Raw genomic sequence first — 19,331 nt, forward strand, 5'->3', positions numbered from 1 at the left:
CGGAATTAGTCCTTACTCTTAATAATTTCTCCTTTGGCTCCTCCCACTTCCTCCAAACTAAAGGTGTAGCTATGGGCACCCGTATGGGTCCTATTTATGCCTGCTTTTTTGTTGGCTTTGTGGAACAATCTATGTTCCAAACCTATTCTGGTATCTGTCCCCCACTTTTCCTTCGCTACATTGATGACTGCATTGGCGCTGCTTCCTGCACGCATGCTGAGCTCATTGACTTTATTAACTTTGCCTCCAATTTTCACCCTGCCCTCAAGTTTACCTGGTCCATTTCCGACACCTCCCTCCCCTTTCTAGATCTTTCTGTCTCTGTCTCTGGAGACAGTTTATCTACTGATGTCTACTATAAGCCTACTGACTCTCACAGCTATCTGGATTATTCCTCTTCTCACCCTGTCTCTTGCAAAAATGCTATTCCCTTCTCGCTATTCCTCCCTCTCCGCCACATCTGCTCTCAGGATGAGGCTTTTCATTCCAGGTTGAGAGAGATGTCCTCCTTTGTTAAAGAAAGGGGCTTCCCTTCCTCCACCATCAACTCTGCTCTCAAACGCATCTCCATTTCAAGCACATCTGTTCTCACTCCATCCTCCCGTCACCCCACTAGGAGTAGGGTTCCCCTGGTCCTCACCTACCACCCCACCAGCCTCTGGGTCCAACATATTATTCTCCATAACTTCCGCCACCTCCACGGGATCCCACCACTAAGCACAGCTTTCCCTCTCACCCCCCCCCCACTTCCTGCTTTCCACAGGGATCGCTCCCTACGTGACTCCCTTGTACATTTGTTTCCCCGGCCCCCCATCCCTTCCCACCGATCTCCCTCCTGGCACTTATTCTTGTAAGCAGAACAAGTGCTACACCTGCCTTCACGCTTCCTTCCTCACCACCATTCAGGGCCCCAGACAGTCCTTCCAGGTGAGGCGACACTTCATTTGTGAGTCAGCTGGGGTGATATACTGCGTCCGGTGCTCCTGATGTGGCCTTCTATATATTGGTGAGACCCGACGCAGACTGGGAGACCGTTTTGATGAACACCTACGTTCTGTCCGCCAGAGAAAGCAGGATCTTCCACACATTTTAATTCCACATCCCATTCCCATTCTGATATGTCTATCCATGGCCTCCTCTGCTGTAAAGATGAAGCCACACTCAGGTTGAAGGAACAACACCTTATACTCTGTCTGGGTAGCCTCCAACCTGATGGCATGAACATTGACTTCTCTAACTTCTGCTAATGCCCCACCTCCCCCTTGTACCCCATCTGTTATTTATTTATATACACGTATTCTTTCTTTCTCTCTCCTTTTTCTCCCTCTATCCCTCTGACTATACCCCTTGCCCATCCTCTGGGTTTTTTTCCCCCCTCCCCCTTTTCCTTCTCCCTGGGCCTCGTCCCATGATCCTCTCATATCCCTTTTGCCAATCACCTGTCCAGCTCTTGGCTCCATCCCTCCCTCTCCTGTCTTCTCCTATCATTTTGGATCTCCCCCTCCCCTCCCACTTTCAAATCTCTTACTAGCTCTTCCTTCAGTTAGTCCTGACGAAGGGTCTCGGCCCGAAACGTCGACTGCACCTCTTCCTAGAGATGCTGCCTGGCCTGCTGTGTTCACCAGCATCTTTGATGTGTGTTACCTGTCTACCCGGCAAATGCCCACCGAACTCGAAACGCAGATGAACTTAAGTATTTTGTGTCAGTCGTCACTTTGGAAGACACTAGCAAAATGCCAGAAAAGCAGGAGTGTTAGGGGGCAGAAGTGAGTGTCATTGCTATTACTAGGGAGAGGGTGTTTGAGAAGCTGAAAAGTCTGAAGGTTGATAAGACACCTGGACCACATGGACTACACCTCAGTGCTCAGAAGGAGGTAACTATAGAGATTGTAGAGGTGTTAGTAATGATCTTTCAAGATTCACTAGATTCTGTATTGTTCTGGAGGACAGGAAAATTGCTAATTTCATTCCACTCTTTAAGACGGGAGGGAGGCAGGAGAAAGGAAATTATAGACTAGTCAGCCTGAGTTCAGTGGTTGGAAAGATGTTGGAGTCTATTATTAAGGATGAAGTTTTGGAGTACTTGGAGGCACATGACAAAATAGGCTGAAGTCAGCTTGGCTTCCTTAAGGGGAAATCTTGCCTGAGGAATCTGTTGGAATTCTTTCAGGAAATAACTGGCGGGATAGACAAAGGAGAGTCAGTGGATGTTGTTTACTTGGATTTTCAGAAGGCCTTTGACAAGGTGCTGCACATGATGCTGCTTGACAAGGTGTCATATATCAGGCTGTTTGACAAGATAAGAGCCCATGGTATTACAGGAAAGATACCAGCATGGATAGAAGATTGGCTGACTGATAGAAGGCAAGAGTGGGAATAAAGGAAATCTTTTATAGTTAGCTGCCAAAGACTGGTGGTGTTCCACAGGGGTTGGTGTTGGGACCGCTTCTTTTCACATTACATGGCACTGATGTGGGTGACGGAATTGATGGCTTTGTGGTTGAGTTTGCCAATGATACGAAGATATTTGGAGGTAGTTTTAAACAGATTGGGATAATAGGCAAAGAAGGGCAGATGGATTATAGTGTAGGGAAGTGCATGGTTATGTGCTTTGGTAGAAAGAATAAAGTTGTGGACTATTTTCTAAATGGGAAGAAAATTCAAGACGTGCAAAGGGACTTGGGAATTCTCGTGGAGGATTCCTTAAAGGTTAATTTTTGTACGTTAAGTCAGTGGTAAGGAAGGCAAATGCAACGTTAGCATTAATTTTGAGAGGACTAGAATACAAAAGCAAAGGCTTTATAAGACATTGGCCAGACTGCAATTGGAGTATGGTGAGCAGTCTGGGGCTCCTTATCTTTGAATTGAATTGACTTTATTTCTTACATTCTTCACATACATGAGGAGTGAAAATCTTTATGTTACGCCTCTATCTAAATGCGCAATGTGCAATCATAGTAATTTATAATAATACTCTGGCATTTGAAAGGGTCCAGAGGAGGTTCACAAAAATGATCCCTGGAAGTAAAGGGTTAACAAATGAAGAGATTTTGATGGTTTTCGGCCTGTACTCATTGGGGTTGGGAATAATGGGGCGAGGAGGAATTTCATTGAAATGTATTGAATACTGAAAGGCGAAATTCGATTAATGTGGAGAGGAGGATTCCTATAGAGGGGGAGTCTAGGTCCAGAGGGCACAGCCTCAGAATAGAGGGACGTCCATTTAGAACAGAGATGAGGAAAAAAATCTTTAGCCAGAGAGTGGTAAATCTGTGGAGTTCATTGCCATAAAGAGATGTGCAGGCCAAGTCATTGGTTATATTTAAGACAGAGGTTGATAGGTTCTTGATTAATCAGGGTGTCAAAAGTTACATGGAGAAGGTAGAGGAATGGTGTTGAGAGGGATAATAAATCAGCCATGATGGAATGGCTGAGCTGGCCCTGATGAACCAAATGACATAACTCTACTCCAAAAACAAAGAAAGCCTCATCAAGTGGATGTGTGTCTAAGGAACAAACTTCCAGTTAATCAGCCAGAGCCTCACTTCTGATCCCAGAACCATTTCAGGTTGCAGAACCCTCCTCATCAATGCCTCCAGAGCTCATACAAGTAGGGAGAGCTTTGTTAACCCCTTAAGAGCATGAGCGTTGGTGGGGAAACAACTTGTGTGCTTATGGTCGGCCTGCCAATCACCCACTCTTCAAATGCCCACTCCGTCCAGGAAAATAGCACCACCAGTTAGAGCCAAGGAGTCTTCTATCTGGTAAATCACCCTGCACTCTCATCCCAGCACCATAGCCCAGCTCACTCTTTCTGTCCTCCACCCACCTGACAGCTCTACCTTCACAAGAGGCTCTGGTGGCAACATTCTCTGAATCCTCTGCATCACTGCCTTTCACGGATGTCCCTCCGGCCCTGACATGGTCAGATTGCGTGCACACACCCTATGCACATGTGTATTGGAGAGCACCACGAGTCTACCCAATTCCTCCTTATCGATTCAATCAGTGCTCCTCTCATCTTGGGTTACCCCCTTGCTCTCCATTCACAGCCCTCACCTCACCCGTTGATCCAGTTCACTGCTGAGTTAGCGGACCCACCTGCCTGCAAACTCAGTTGAATTCACCCCATAAGTCCATGAAGTCGGAGGAAAACCAAACTCCCACAAGAATACCTTGACTTAGCCGATGCCTTCAATAGGAGGGAAGGCAGCACCCAGCTACCTGACAGATCACACAACTGGGTGATTGACCTCCTCCTGGGCACCGCTCCTCCCCAAGGCTGTCTGCTCTCTCTCTCACCTCCTGAGATCCAAGCCATAAATGACTACATCTCTGAAGCACTACATCATGGCTTCATTCGTCCATCTCAGTCGCCGGACGGTGCAGGATTCTTCTTTGTCAGAAAGAAAGATAAGGCTCTTTGTCACTGTATTGACTACCATTGACTCCACAGAATCACTGTTAAGAACTGCCATGCTCTCCCTTTGAAGGATAGCATTTTCAAAAAACTCTGTGGTACCTGGAGTGCGTGTGCTCTGATCTGCACTCACCAGGTGATCTGAGACCCTCCTAGACATGCTACACAGGTATGTGTTCATCTAGGTCGATGACATCTTCATCTTCTCCAAGGACAGGTCCGTTCAGTCTTTCAGCATCTCCTCAGAAACCAGCTGGAATGCAAGTTAGAAAAATGCCATTTCCACACTCCAGTCATTTTCTTCCTGGGTTACATCCTTTCAACTCAAGATATAACCATGGACCCGGAGAAAGTGCACGCCATCTTCGAATAAGTCTGACCATGATCGCTCAAACAGCTACAGCACTTCTTGCGCTTCTCCAGCTTCCACCACCGTTTCATCAGGGACTACAGCCAAATTGCTGCTCCTCTCACCTCCATCACCAAATCACCTACCTCATGGATAACCTGGTCTGCTGCCGCAGACTGCGCTTTCAAGGAGCTCAAGAGACGTTTCACCACCACTCTCATTCTCATGGTAGAGGTGGACACATGGGTGCTGGGGCCATCCTCTCCCAGCGAGGACTGGACAGAAAGACTCACCCTTGTGCCTTCTTTTCGCGCAGGTTCAACTCTGCATTGCGCTATAATGGAGTTTAACAAGAGTTGTTAATCGTTTAGATTTGCTTGTACTTTTCTCGAGTGAATCGCTCTTTGTAATGTTGTCTCCTGGTGCCTTCTGTTTAAACTTGTTAAGTTTATTTTGATAGGCTTGGGGATTTCATGTTACTTGTATTATTTAAGTGAATATCTGATTATCGCTGATTGTGGGTCTGAGTTTTGAGAATGTTATGTGTTGTGGTGTCGCACGGCCAAGCTGACTAATGTTCTGTTGTTATGAATAAACTCTGGTCACAATCTCTACACTGGAGTCTGTATTTCCTCTCCACTTGGGTTCCAACATTGCCAGCCCATATTGTGACAGTTACCTACTTTTATATTAAGCCACTCATCATCATCATCATCATCATCATCATCATCATAGAAACATAGAAAATAGGTGCAGGAGTAGGCCTTTCGGCCCTTCGAACCTGCACCGCCATTTATTATGATCATGGCTGATCATCCAACTCAGAACCCCGCCCCAGCCTTCCCTCCATACCCCCTGATCCCCGTAGCCACAAGGGCCATATCTAACTCCCTCTTAAATATAGCCAATGAACTGGCCTCAACTATTTCCTGTGGCAGAGAATTCCACAGATTCACCACTCTCTGTGTGAAGTTTTTCCTAATCTCGGTCCTACAAGGCTTCCCCTTTATCCTCAAACTGTGACCCCTCGTTCTGGACTTCCCCAACATTGGGAACAATCTTCCTGCATCTAGCCTGTCCAATCCCTTTAGGATCTTATACGTTTCAATCAGATCCCCCCTCAACCTTCTAAATTCCAATGAGTACAAGCCCAGTTCATCCAGTCTTTCTTCATATGAAAGTCCTACCATCCCAGGAATCAATCTGGTGAACCTTCTTTGTACTCCCTCTATGGCAAGGATGTCTTTCCTCAGATTAGGGGACCAAAACTGCACACAATGCTCCAGGTGTGGTCTCACCAAGGCCTTGTACAACTGCAGTAGTACCTCCCTGCTCCTGTACTCGAATCCTCTCGCTATAAATGCCAGCATACCATTTGCCTTTTTCACCGCCTGCTGTACCTGCATGCCCACTTTCAATGACTGGTGTATAATCACACCCAGGTCTCGTTGCACCTCCCCTTTTCCTAATCGGCCACCATTCAGATAATAATCTGTTTTCCTATTTTTGCCACCAAAGTGGATAACTTCACATTTATCCACATTAAATTGCATCTGCCATGAATTTACCCACTCACCCAACCTATCCAAGTCACTCTGCATCCTCTTAGCATCCTCCTCACAGCTAACACTGCCACCCAGCTTCGTGTCATCCACAAACTTGGAGATGCTGCATTTAATTCCCTCATCCAAGTCATTAATATATATTGTAAACAACTGGGGTCCCAGCACTGAGCCTTGCGGTACCCCACTAGTCACCGCCTGCCATTCTGAAAAGGTCCCGTTTATTCCCACTCTTTGCTTCCTGTCTACTAACCAATTCTCTATCCACATCAATACCTTACCCCCAATACTGTGTGCTTTAAGTTTGCACACTAATCTCCTGTGTGGGACCTTGTCAAAAGCCTTTTGAAAATCCAAATATACCACATCCACTGGTTCTCCCCTATCCACTCTACTAGTTACATCCTCAAAAAATTCTATGAGGTTCATCAGACATGATTTTCCTTTCACAAATCCATGCTGACTTTGTCCGATGATTTCACTGCTTTCCAAATGTGCTGTTATCACATCTTTGATAACTGACTCCAGAAGTTTCACCACCACCGACGTTAGGCTAACCAGTCTATAATTCCCCGGTTTCTCTCTCCCTCCTTTTTTAAAAAGTGGAGTTACATTAGCCACCCTCCAATCCTCAGGAACTAGTCCAGAATCTAAAGAGTTTTGAAAAATTATCACTAATGCATCCACTATTTCTTGGGCTACTTCCTTAAGCACGCTGGGATGCAGACCATCTGGCCCTGGGGATTTATCTGCCTTCAATCCCTTCAATTTACCTAACACCACTTCCCTACTAACATGTATTTCGCTCAGTTCCTCCATCTCACTGGACCCTCTGTCCCCTACTATTTCTGGAAGATTATTTATGTCCTCCTTAGTGAAGACAGAACCAAAGTAATTATTCAATTGGTCTGCCATGTCCTTGCTCCCCATAATCAATTCACCTGTTTCTGTCTGTAGGGGACCTACATTTGTCTTTACCAGTCTTTTCCTTTTTACATATCTATAAAAGCTTTTACAGTCAGTCATCATGTGCTGTATCCTATGATGTGGGTGATCATGGTTCCATAACCATGATCGTTCTTGGAAAATTTTCCACCAAGGTGGTTTGCCAGTGCTTTCTTCTGGGCAGTGTCTTTACAAGACAGGCGACCCCAGCTATTATCAATACTCTTCAGAGATTGTCTGCCTGACGTCAGTGGTTGCATTACCAGAACTTGTGATGTGCATCAGCTGCTCATATGACCATCCCATGGCTTCACGTGACCCTGATCGGGGGTCGAAGCCAGTGCTACACCTTTCCTGAGGGTGACCTGCAGGCTAGCGGAGGGAAGGCGCACTTTACACCTCCTTTAGTAGAGATGCATCTCAACCACACCACCCAATTAAACCACTGTCCATCTCAAATATTCTTTTCCAACTTTATAGAAACTATTTATTCCTTAACATTTCCAGTTCTGCTGAAGTGTCATGAACCTCCATTTGCTCCTCTGACCTGCTCAAAAATTTCAGCATGTTCTGTTTACCCTTCTGATTAAGACTTTTTACTCCTTTGTCCTCAGTTCAAAATTTACTACTTTGTTTATATTTTACAATGGAGGTTAATTTTCCTGGACTACCAGTTGCTTCAGAATTTTGAAAACTTCATTTAGCTGACCTTAAGTATTCTCTTGTCCAAAGTAAAACTTACAACTTCTGAAGCCTCTTTACTGAACTTATATTCAACATGCGTACAATCATTTCCATCACTATAAAGACTTTAGGTGTGATATGCAGTGGATGTAATCAAGTGAATCATATTATTTGTTTGGAAGGAATCCTTTATTTATAGATTCGCTACTGTACCTAGACCCGGTAACTTCAGTGTGCATTGTTAGACCTATGTGAGTTGGGAATTAAAAGTCTTTTGTTTCTACATTGTTTCTACTTCTTGGAATTTTCCTGGAAAAAGTTTGGGGGAACCAATTTACATGTGTAATTTGTGTTTCTACTGAAAGTTGCAGCAGTCAGCAGAAAAGTCTTGAGAAATATTCATATATTTTATGTTTCTACATTTGGCTCCTCGAATTTTTTAATAACTTCACACAGATAAAATTTGATCTGCAGAACCAAAAAGAATAATGTTCTTAATGATGATATCTCTATCACGCCAATCCTTTGGTCTGATATCCCTCAGGAGCTTTGGTTTACCAGTGCCGCACTCATTTCCTGAACAATATGTGATTAGTTGGGAAGCAGCTAGCTTCAGCTTGGATCCTCTGCATGTGGTCCTGTACTTAAAGAAAAGTAATTAATCATGTGCGAATCAAACTTTGTATCAAACCTTATTACCAGTTAGAAATTGTGAGTCTTTGATCTACTCCTTTAATTTAGCAAGAGTTACTTTTTGGTCCATTGTAGTATCTTCACAAAGTCACCTAAATTCAATGCTGCAAACGCAGGTTTTTCCAACCTTCTCGAATAACAAGACACTTGATAATGAAGTCTTGATGCTGATTGCCATTTTTATAGAGTCATATAGACATACAATTTGGAGACAGACCATTCAGCTTATTGAATCCATACTAACCATTAAGAAACTTGGTAAGCAGAAGTGAATATAGTACTAAAGATATGATCTTATGAGACCACAGTTTCATTTCATCATGACCTCCACTGACTACTAATCAACCTTGGTCTCCTTCAACCCTGCCTATTTATTTTTTCTTTTTAAGTGCAATGCTTTGAAATTAATGCAGAAAATATCGTACGTTAATGTTCTGGCAACTTTTCTATTTGTAGGGTATGAGATACAGAAAACAAATAGTACTGTACAAAAATCTTAGGCACATATATTGCTAGGGTGCTTAAGACATTTGCACAGTGCTGTATTTGTCAACGTGGAGTGGAGAGCAAGTTTGTAAACCTATCAGGAGCAAAGGATGCTTGGTATAGCAAGGATGGAGCACCGTGGGAGGGGTGCGGGACAGGTGGTAGAGGAGGAGTGCCAGGGCATGGTGTGGTGTGGGTGCAGATGCAGATGCACCCAGCCCTGAGACAACAGGCAAGATCATTTGATTCCAAACAATTGGTTTATTGATCATTACAGAATGTCTCTCTGATGCTTCCCACTCCCTCTACTCTTCCCTCTCCTTTTTCCCAACCATGATTCTCCTCTCCTTGCCTCCTTCCCACTTTCACTTCACAATAGAGACACATATCAAAATCAGGTTTGTCATCATTCACGTATGTCATGATTTTTTTTTGTGTGACAGAAGTATATATAAGATTACTACAGTACTGTGCAAAAGTCTTAAGCTCCCTAGCTATATAAACTAAACTTTTATCACAGTTTGGGAACAACTTCTTTCCAACTGTGATAAGACTGCTGAACGGATCCTGACCCGGATCTGGGCCGTACCCTCCAAATATCCGGACCTGCCTCTCAGTTTTTTTGCACTACCTTACTTTCCATTTTTCTATTTTCTATTTATGATTTATAATTTAAATTTTTATATTTACTAATTTTTACTATTTTTAATATTTACTATTTGTAATCCAGGGAGTGGGAAGTGCAGAATCAAATATCGCTGTGATGATTGTACGTTCTAGTATCAATTGTTTGGCGACAATAAAGTATGAAGTATAAAGTAAGGTATAGATGTGAAGCATTTCTTCAAAACAAAGTATAATAATCAAATGAATGCAATACATTGATATTGGCAGAACGCATGTCCAGGATCGAGGTTAGGATATTCTCCAGGTAGTGAACAGCGTGTAGGTTGGAATTCTGAGTGGAAACAGGAGACTTGCAATTTATTTTAAAAATAATGGACGTTGTGTTGGAGACAGTATGGCCTCTTTCTGGAGGGACAAACTAGATGGGACAATTCAATTTCTTTAAGTTTTTCTATATTCTAGGTTGGAAATATGTAGTCTCCATCAAGAATAAGAAAAGCTTCAACGAAGTTGCAAATGACTAAGTGCACCTCTTCAACTGGAGTTGTAGATGGGCTGATCAGGGATAGAAAATATCCTGAGTCTAATGAATGGAATGTATGAAATATGGACAGCAGGCTGTGTCAGAACAAAAGTGCTTTTCTTCTGTGCCTTATGAGTTTGCGCATGTATATCAATCATGTGCTCAATCTGTCTGCTCTTAAGCACTTCCTGCTTTGTAACAGAACTCTCTTCTAATTTGAGTAAATTAAGCTGAGATGGATTAGCAGGAGGTTTGCAGGCTGCTGGAGTGAAATGTGAGGAAGCTGACCACATCGCTGCAGGAATCCAGAATCCAAAATCCACCGACTCTGATCTAAGCCTGTGAGTGCTGTTATTTATCTTTAAATTCAAATAGATATACTGTGCTAAAGAACCCCAATGCCTTTCTGTGTAGGAAGCCACAAGAGAGAGATATTCTTTGCAGTTGCTTTTCACGGTTACTTCCTTCTACAAATTCAAGCATGCCAAAGGACTTGCAACCAGAGCAGTAGTCTAAAGCTACCAGCAGTGTAAATCTGCTACTGTGCATCAATTCCTCTGACACCTATCCCCCTTCTCTGAACCTTGCAAGGATATGCCCCCCTTCATCCCAGATACCAAATCTACATGTACATTTGTTGAAAGGAGGAAATCTGGATTCACGTGGCATTTGTGACCCATCTTTGGAAGATTTAGAATGTTATTTTCCAGTGAAGGCCATTTGGCAGAGTCCGCTCAAAAGGAGCGGTGAAATAAAGACTGAGGATAGATGGTGTTAAAATAATGAAGAATAAACGTAAGCTAAGACTTGAGGGAAAGATCCTTTGCACCTTCTTCAAAATAGTACCATGGGTCTTTCCCAGGGTGGCAGGCAAATGCTTGGTTTAATGTCTCAAACCAAAGTTGGCACTTCTAGTGATGTGGCTTTCTCACAGTGCAGCCCTGGATGTACAAAGCCAGGTTCTGCTGACAATGAAGAGGACAACAATTGGAACCACCATTAAATGTCTCCAGTAATCTGGCAGTGCAGGATAGCAATGAATTGCATGGTAGTTCAGGAACTTTTACAGTCCTGTGCAAGTCTTAGGCACACACTGTATGTATATCTGCCTAAGGATAGGGTGCTGTGGGAAGGTGTGGGACAGATGGCAGAGGAGGGGGGCCAGGAGTGAGGGTGGCATGGGTGCAGACACACCCAGCCCTGAGACACCAGGCAAGATCATTTGATTCCAAGTATATGGTTTATTGGTCATTACAGAATGTCCCTCTGGTGCTTCCCACTCCTTCCTCTCTTGCTTCCCCTTTTCCCAACCATGATCCCCTCTCAGCCCACAAAATCAGAATCAGGCTTATCATTACTCACATATGTCATGAAATTTGTTTTTTTGTGTGTGTGTGGCAGCAGTATAGTGCAATATGTAAGATTACTACAGTACTATGCAATAACTCATTAGATAAATTGCATTTTACAGTTTGACTTGATGATATGTCTGTATTCTTCAGATGGTCGCTCATGTATAGCTTTAGTACTAATGAGAGAACTTCCTGATAGTCTATTTCCAAAGGACAAATACTGTAACAGCAAATTCTTGCAACGTGACACTTGAACAATAAAACTCCTGATACTGCGTGATCATGTCTGTTCCTGTAGTTATCTAATTCTGCACAGTCCAGTCCAATGAGGTGAGTGTCCAATGATAGGAAGGAGATTCCCAAATGGTCAGATTGAAAGAATCGTGCAGCCTTTTTTGTGTTCTTTGTGAAGGCTTGCATTCTGTAGTCAGCATGTCCTATCATCATCATGTTTCACCTTCCCACATAAGCTGACCCTTGGCTTTTTTTTTTACATTATACTTTTCTTCAGTATTCTCGTGCTATCCATGTACCGATGTCTCTGTATTGTCATTTCCTTTAGCTGCCTCAAATAATAGGTTATTTTGTTATGAGACCTAGACTCTATGAATGAAGATATTATTACACGTGGTAACCATGTCAGTCGGTGGTGAATTCGGATTAGCCACTCTGAGAATTTTAGAAGTCTAATGTTATTGGAGGAGAGGAGAGCAATGAAGGTGAAAAACTCCAGAGATAAATCAATGCAATATTTGAGGAAGTGTGACAATCAGGTAATCTGCACAATGTACAAATGAAGGAACAATATCAGGCAATATAAGCAAGGGATGGAAAATTAGAGAAGTATTGCTTATGAAATCCAAATACCTGAGTTTCTACATCTTCCTGTTATTTGATATTTCTACAATTGTTTCATGGACTATTATCCCTAATGTTTACCTATTTGTATAGTCTGACCTTTAAAGTGATGTAGTTTAGTAGGACTTCATTTTCCTGAATTAGAAAATGACTTTTGTTTCCTCTACTAGGAAACCTCAAATGAGGGACATAGATACAGGATTCGGAGGCAGCCATTTCAAATTGAGGAGCATAGTAACTCTGTGCAGAAGCTAGTGCTTTTCCGGAACACTCTGTCCTGGAGGGTTGTGAAGCCGGCATCACTGGGTATCTTTAAAGTGGGAGTCGATATATTTTTGAAAAATCAGGGACTTGAGGGCTGTGGGGAAGGAGCACAGAAGCAGATCGGCCATGATCGTATTGAATGCTGGGACAGGATTGAGGGGCCAAGTAGCCTACTGCTCCTATTTTCTTATGTTCCATGTTCTCGTGTCTCTACTTTGATATCCTGACAATCTACCTAACTAGGGATGAATCATTTGGAAGTACCATCAAATATAAATCTGGATCCACAACGGTGCTCTATAGACATACTTCCATTTTACGCTGAGGAATTCCCCACCTCTTTCCTCTCTACACAATTGTAGGGTCACTCTGCACATAGCACCCTATTCAGAGAGAGTTGGAGGGGTAGCCTGCCAGAACCCAGCTTATCCAACCTCAATCAATTATCAGGAAAATTGTTAGACCAGCTTCAAATTTCACAGAGCTTTGAGATCTAGTCCGATAACATTTCACCAAAGCTTGATCTCCTCTGTCAAAGTATCAATTTACTTGTGATTTCTGATCATCTGATCGAAAGCATTATTTGGAAGCTTTGTCCATTCAATCCTTCTGCACGAGACCATAAGAAAATCATGCGTCTCTTCAAATCTCAGTGTTTAGTAAGATTGTAATTGATCCTGTATCTCAAGTCTACTTCCTCACCATTGTTGCGTAGGACTTCTTGTTGCTAAAGAGATCTGTGGTGCTTATGCAAGCATGTTTGTTAGATTCAAAGTCTTCTTCAACAGTAGTCTCTTGAGATTGAGGAGTGATTTGTTTCCATTCTAGTTTTGTTGGTTCTGAGGTGGTTGGTGAGGCCACTGTGAGAACTGTGGTCTTGTCCATATAAGGAACAGGCTGTACCTAATGGGACAGCTGAAGAGATGATCTCTGAACTGCTATGCTGCTTCCAGCATTTACACAAGGCTTCTGTAGGCTCCTAATGCATGACTTCAGGGTTCCCAACAGCATCCTGAGAGCTCGTGGGTCAGAGATTCACAGCAGCCGAGGGAAGGTTCATTTCCTCAGAGAGGCTTTTAGCGCATGCTTGAATCTTTTGCTTTGCCCACCCGTATTTTCCCATCGCAGAGCTCAAAATAACATGTCTATTGTGGGAGCCTGGCGTGAGCATGCGAATGCTATGGCTGACAAAGTCTTTAGAACTAGAAAGAAGCCACCACTGTCTATGCAGAATCCTGCAAATTCACTGGAAGGAAAACTGATTTAATTTTAGCAGTGGAGGTGTTCTCCTGGGAGCAGATGCTGATGTTGGATCATTTCTCCTTCTGGTGAATTTGAAGGATCCTGCATAGACAGTGGTGGTATCTCTCCAGTTCAGGAACATGTAGGACAGAGATCACTGCTGCCCACTGGGCAATGAGATTTTACCAAGTCTGAGGTCTTGATCTTCAAATAGTCTTTGCCTCAATTGATCACAGTTGAGTTAATACATTGAAGGCAATATTCATTACTGGCAACAATTTCATTTGATAGGTAAGATAGATACTTTATTGATCCCAAAGGAAATTACAGTGGGACAGTAGCATTGCAAACGCACAGACATAAATATTCGGAGAGACGTAGAAAAAATAAAAAAATAAGTTACCACAAACAGTCTAACAGGAGGGGGTCATCACTTCCCTGGCTATAGGTTGACTCATTATAGAGCCTAATGGCCGAGGGTAAAAATGACCCTATATAGCGCAGTTGTCTTAAGTCTATGACTAAAAGTGCTCCACTGCTCAGCCAAGGTGACATGCAGAGGGTGAGAAACATTGTCTGGAATTGCCAGGATATTCAAATAGGTTTCCTTGTTCTACCACAGCCTCCAGTGTGTCCAGTATGACTCCTATAACAGGCGTCTTATTGAGTGTCCACCTTAGCTGAGAGGTGGGAAATGGTCCACATTTTCCAGGATCTTGCCATGCACTTTTATTGTCTGAAGGCAGTCTGATACAGGAGGGGCATGCTGGGAGGGAACCATTGTCTTATAGATGTTGGGTGTAATGCCTATACTCTCATATACTTGAGGTGATGAGTTGGATTTCAGTATCAAAACATGAAGAAAAACCAAGAGCCCGCATTCTGGCATCCTGATATTCAAGTGAGCTTGGGTGTGGAGCATAGCCAAAAAAACCGCTTCCCATTAGTTCTGAAGATGACAGGAGGTTGTTTGTAGGTGAGGCATTACATTATGATGTCAAAGTCTAAGAAAAGTATGGGGGCAGAGACACCCTTGTATAAAACCAGCCTTCATTGAGATTGGCTGATGAACTTCTGTGGGCAGTTGAAACTGAGGAGGCGTTTCACATTCCTTCCCAACTGATGATCAAAAATAGCCATGCAAAGATGACAGTTCTGCTCTTTAGAGTTGTGCAGTGTGACTCTCAAAGCTTGGAATCCACACTGTGATTGGTGAGCGCACTGGGGTATCATGGCCTGCCCCCTTTCACCAATGTGTGATGGTTAACCCAGTATGTGATATACCTTGCCAGCTCTGCTTTGAATAAGAGTACCAGTCCGTTGCTCCTCCATGATCAACCATTGACCCCTATCTCACCTTTCCTCTGAGGGTGCAGAGGAGATTCATCAGGATGCTGCCTGGATTAGAGAGCATATCTTTCAAGGAAATACTGAGCAATCTTGGGCTTTTCTCTTTGGAGCAAAGGAGGACGAGATAGAGGTGTATAAGAGGCATAGGTAGAGTTCTGAGTAGAGGTGCCTGATTTCTGAAAGACATTGCTGCCAGACTGGGCCCTAGTGCTGTCTTTCAGCATTCCTCATTAACCAAGAGCTGGGTCTAAAGCAGACAGTGAGCAAATCGCCACGAGGAAAAATCAGCTTCATCTTTTACTCATCAGCCCACCTGTGGAAAGTATGTCTGCTCTACAAGGGTAGAAGTAACCACGCAGTCCTTGAGATGACAAAGTCCCAGCTTCTTATCATACTGTGAGTCACGGTTACTGTGCTACATGACACAGATTCAGAACAGGTTAAAACGGGACATCCTTGAAGTGCTATGATTCGTCGCCAGCAGCAGAAATGTTCTCCACCACAACGTGTGACCTTTTGGCTCAGTGTAGCCCTCAGTCTGCCGTGTGTTTCAAGCCAGGGAATCAGCCCTTGATCAATGACGAGTGCAGATGGATAGCACCAGGACCCCTTAACTAATGAGGTACCGTTCTCATAAAGCTGCATCCCTGATGTACGTGAATGCTCATCAGCAAAAGCTGCACGTTATAGGCAGAGCTGTTGCAAAAAATGGAGCAGATCAATGCTCGTCAGTCCAGGAGTGTGGTGGACAAGTAAACAGCTAACACCTTCAACAATAGTGGTGCTACCATCAAGAGCGAAGTGTTTGCAACCGTGTAAACCAGAAATGCCAAAGAAGCTGATTAATTTCTGCTTCCTCCTGCAATTCTCTCCATCACAGAGGTCAGTCTCAGCCATGTGAGATAAGGACAGGCTGAGAGCTCTGGATACAGCCCATCTGCGGTACTGAAGACCAGCGCTCGGCAACTAGTTGTGACTTTTGCCAGGCTGTAGTGGTCACATGGTGGCAGAGCGCAGTATATAACAGCAAAACAGCAGCCATGTTCAGCTAGAAGTGCAGAATAAATGCTTCATCACTGCTTCCTCTTGAGATGCAGCAAAAACTGTGAATCCAGACAACATCTCAAATGTGGGACTGAAGTAGAATGATCAGGAACTAGTTGTCCCTCCAGCCAAGTTGTCCTATTAAAGTTTCAACACTGTATCAGCTTAACTAAATACTGTCTAATTAGTAGACTCTCATTTACCAAACGTGATGGAAGGTATCACCAACAATGCAATAAAGTGCATTTTCTTACCAATAACCTGCATACCATGTCCGTTTTGGGTGACTGACCTCATGGCTGCAAACAGACCATGGGGAGTGACTGCACTGACATTAAAGCAAAACTTCACTGAGTGTGCTATCGAAGAGACCTGATTCAAGATTGTTTCGTGTCGTTTCCAGTACACACGTTTAAAGGAGAACAAAATAATTGTCACTCTGCGCAAAAAAAACGATAAGATAAAGAGCACAATCATAAAAACAATGCAATAAATATTAAAAAAAGATTGCTTATATACATAGATTGAATATATGCCCATAAGGTGACCCTAGGCCCAGGAGTGTCTGTGCGTAATGTGACTGACAGTAGAATGATGAATTAGTGGTGGTTGAGTTGTGGAGGGATGAGATAGTGGGTGGAGGTGTTGATCAGCCATTCTGCTTGGGGAAAGTGGCTGTTTTTGAGTCAGGTGGTCCTGGCGTGGATGCTATGTAGCCTCCTCCTTGATGGGAGTGGGACAAACAGTGCATGAGCAGGGATCCCTAATGACGTTCCTGGCCCTTTTCCAGTACGTTCCTGTATATATGTCCTTCATAGCGTGTAGGCTGGTGCTGGTGATGCGTTGGGCTGTTTTGACTACCCATTGTAGAGCCTCCCTGTTTGCCATTGTGCAGTTTCTGTACCATGCGGTGATGTGGCTTGTTAGGATGCTCTCTACTGTGCATCTGCAGAATGAGTATAGATGTGCATAGACCAACTCTCTTCAGAAAGTAGAGGCATTGGTGAGCTTTCTTGGTTCTGTAGAAAGCGTTCTGGAACCTTGAGAAGTTGTGCAAGATGTGCACTCCCAGGAGTTTGAAGCTGCTCACAGTTTCCACTGCTGTGCTGCTGATATAAAGAAGGTTGTGGACAGTGCAAGTTCTCCTGAAGTCAATATCCATCTCCTTTGGGTTGTTGACATTGAGGAGGAGGTTATCTGCCTGGAACCTGTTCCTGAGCTCCTCCAACCTGCCGTCTGATTGTTGTTGGTGACGAGCCCAACCACAGGTGTGTCATCGGCAAATTTGACAATGTGATTACTTGGGTGTTTGGTCATGCTGTTCGATTATTATAGATTAGATTATGAGGACGCGCAGTCCTCGTTTATTGTCATTTAGTAATGCATGCATTAAGAAATGATACAATGTTCCTCCAGTATCTTATCGCAGAAACACAAGACAGACCAAGACTAAAAAACTGACAAAAACCACATAATTATAACATATATAGTTAACCACAGTGCAAAGCAATACTGTAATTTGATAAAGAACAGACCACAGACCATGGACACGGAGAAAAAAAAGTCTCAAAGTCTCGAAAGTCCCATCATCTCACGCAGACGGTAGAAGCAAGAAAACTCTCCCTGCCATGAGCCTCCAGTGCCGCAAACTTGCCGATGCAGCACTCTGGAAACACCCGACCACAGCCCACTCTTGAGTCCGTCCAAAAACTTTGAGCCTCCGACCAGCCCTCCAACACCAAGCACTGAGCACCATCTCTGCCGAGCGCTTCGACCCCGGCCCCGGCTGCCAAGCACCAGGCAAAACCGAGGATTTGGGACCTTCCCCTCCGGAGATTCTCGATCGCACAGTAGCAGTGGCGGCGAAGCGGGCATTTCAGAAGTTTCTCCAGATGTTCCTCCGTGCTTCTCACGGCTGTCTCCATCAAATCAGGATTGTGCACGGCATCCTACTTGACAAATACCGATATCATTCACCGGAGAGGCCGCGCGTGCTGCGTCGCGTCGCCATCTTCTCCTCCTGGAGTTATGAGTGAACAGAGTATCCACCAACTGGGTCAACACACAGCTCTGTTGGGGCATACATTCTGAGGATGATAGGGAGGGAGGTGTGGTTGTACACCCTGACTATCTGAAGTTTGTCCAACACCCAGTTACACAGTGGTGTATTTAGACCAAGGGAAAGGACAGTTGGCCAGGAAAAGTGAACTAGCACCATTATTGGTGAGGAGGTCAGAAGGAGAAAATGCTCTAATGGTTGGGGTCCTGCCTCATAGAGGAAGATGGTTGTGTCTGTTGGCAGAATATTCCAGTCTAAGGGCATCAGAGTTCCTCAGAACAGTGTCCAAGGCCCTGCCATCTTCAGCTAGTTCATCAATGACCCTTCTCCCATCATGTGGTAAGGTGCATTGTGCAGTGTACATTTATATCCTCAGTGAATGTAGCAATGTATCAGCATGCAGTTTGACATTATGTCTGGCATAGGCCAACATGAGGCCCTAAATGTCACAAGCTACTAGGCAATGATGTCTAACAGAAGAAGGTTACCCTTGAGATTCAATGGCATGACCATTGTCAATTCCCCACATTAACATCTGGCGGTGTGATGGTCCCCATTGATGGACAATCAATTGGAGCAGTCTCGTGTTGGTATGAGAGGGGGTCAGAAGCTTGGTTTCCTGGGGCAATAGACTTACATCCTGATGCCTCAAACACTTTCTGCCATCTATGAGGCAAACGAGGATAGAATGCTCTCCACTTGTGTGAATGAGTGAAACTTCAACACCATTGAGGACAAAGCAACTCATTTAATTTACACCAGATCCACTGTGATAAACTTTCATGTTCTAAATTCCCACTGCAGTGGGTACATGTGCAGAACCTGCTAAAATTACTCGTGTAGCTTACAATGACCGAGTCTCCTTAACCCATG

At 43.9% G+C, this 19,331-nt stretch overlaps 1 protein-coding gene across 4 annotated transcripts in view; it reads left to right on the forward strand.

Moving 5' to 3' along the window:
• matk (megakaryocyte-associated tyrosine kinase) overlaps positions 1–19,331 on the forward strand; it is an 84,431-nt gene that overhangs the window by 12,254 nt on the left and 52,846 nt on the right. The window contains exon 2 of one of the 4 annotated variants that reach the window (XM_063032672.1): positions 10,511–10,630. The exons of the other annotated variants lie outside the window; for them this stretch is intronic. The gene's annotated coding sequence lies outside the window, so the exon portion shown is untranslated. The remainder of the gene's footprint in view (positions 1–10,510; positions 10,631–19,331) is intronic. 4 annotated transcript variants of the gene reach the window in all.

Source organism: Mobula hypostoma, chromosome 24, assembly GCF_963921235.1.
Source record: "Mobula hypostoma chromosome 24, sMobHyp1.1, whole genome shotgun sequence".
Lineage (NCBI taxonomy): Eukaryota > Metazoa > Chordata > Chondrichthyes > Myliobatiformes > Myliobatidae > Mobula > Mobula hypostoma.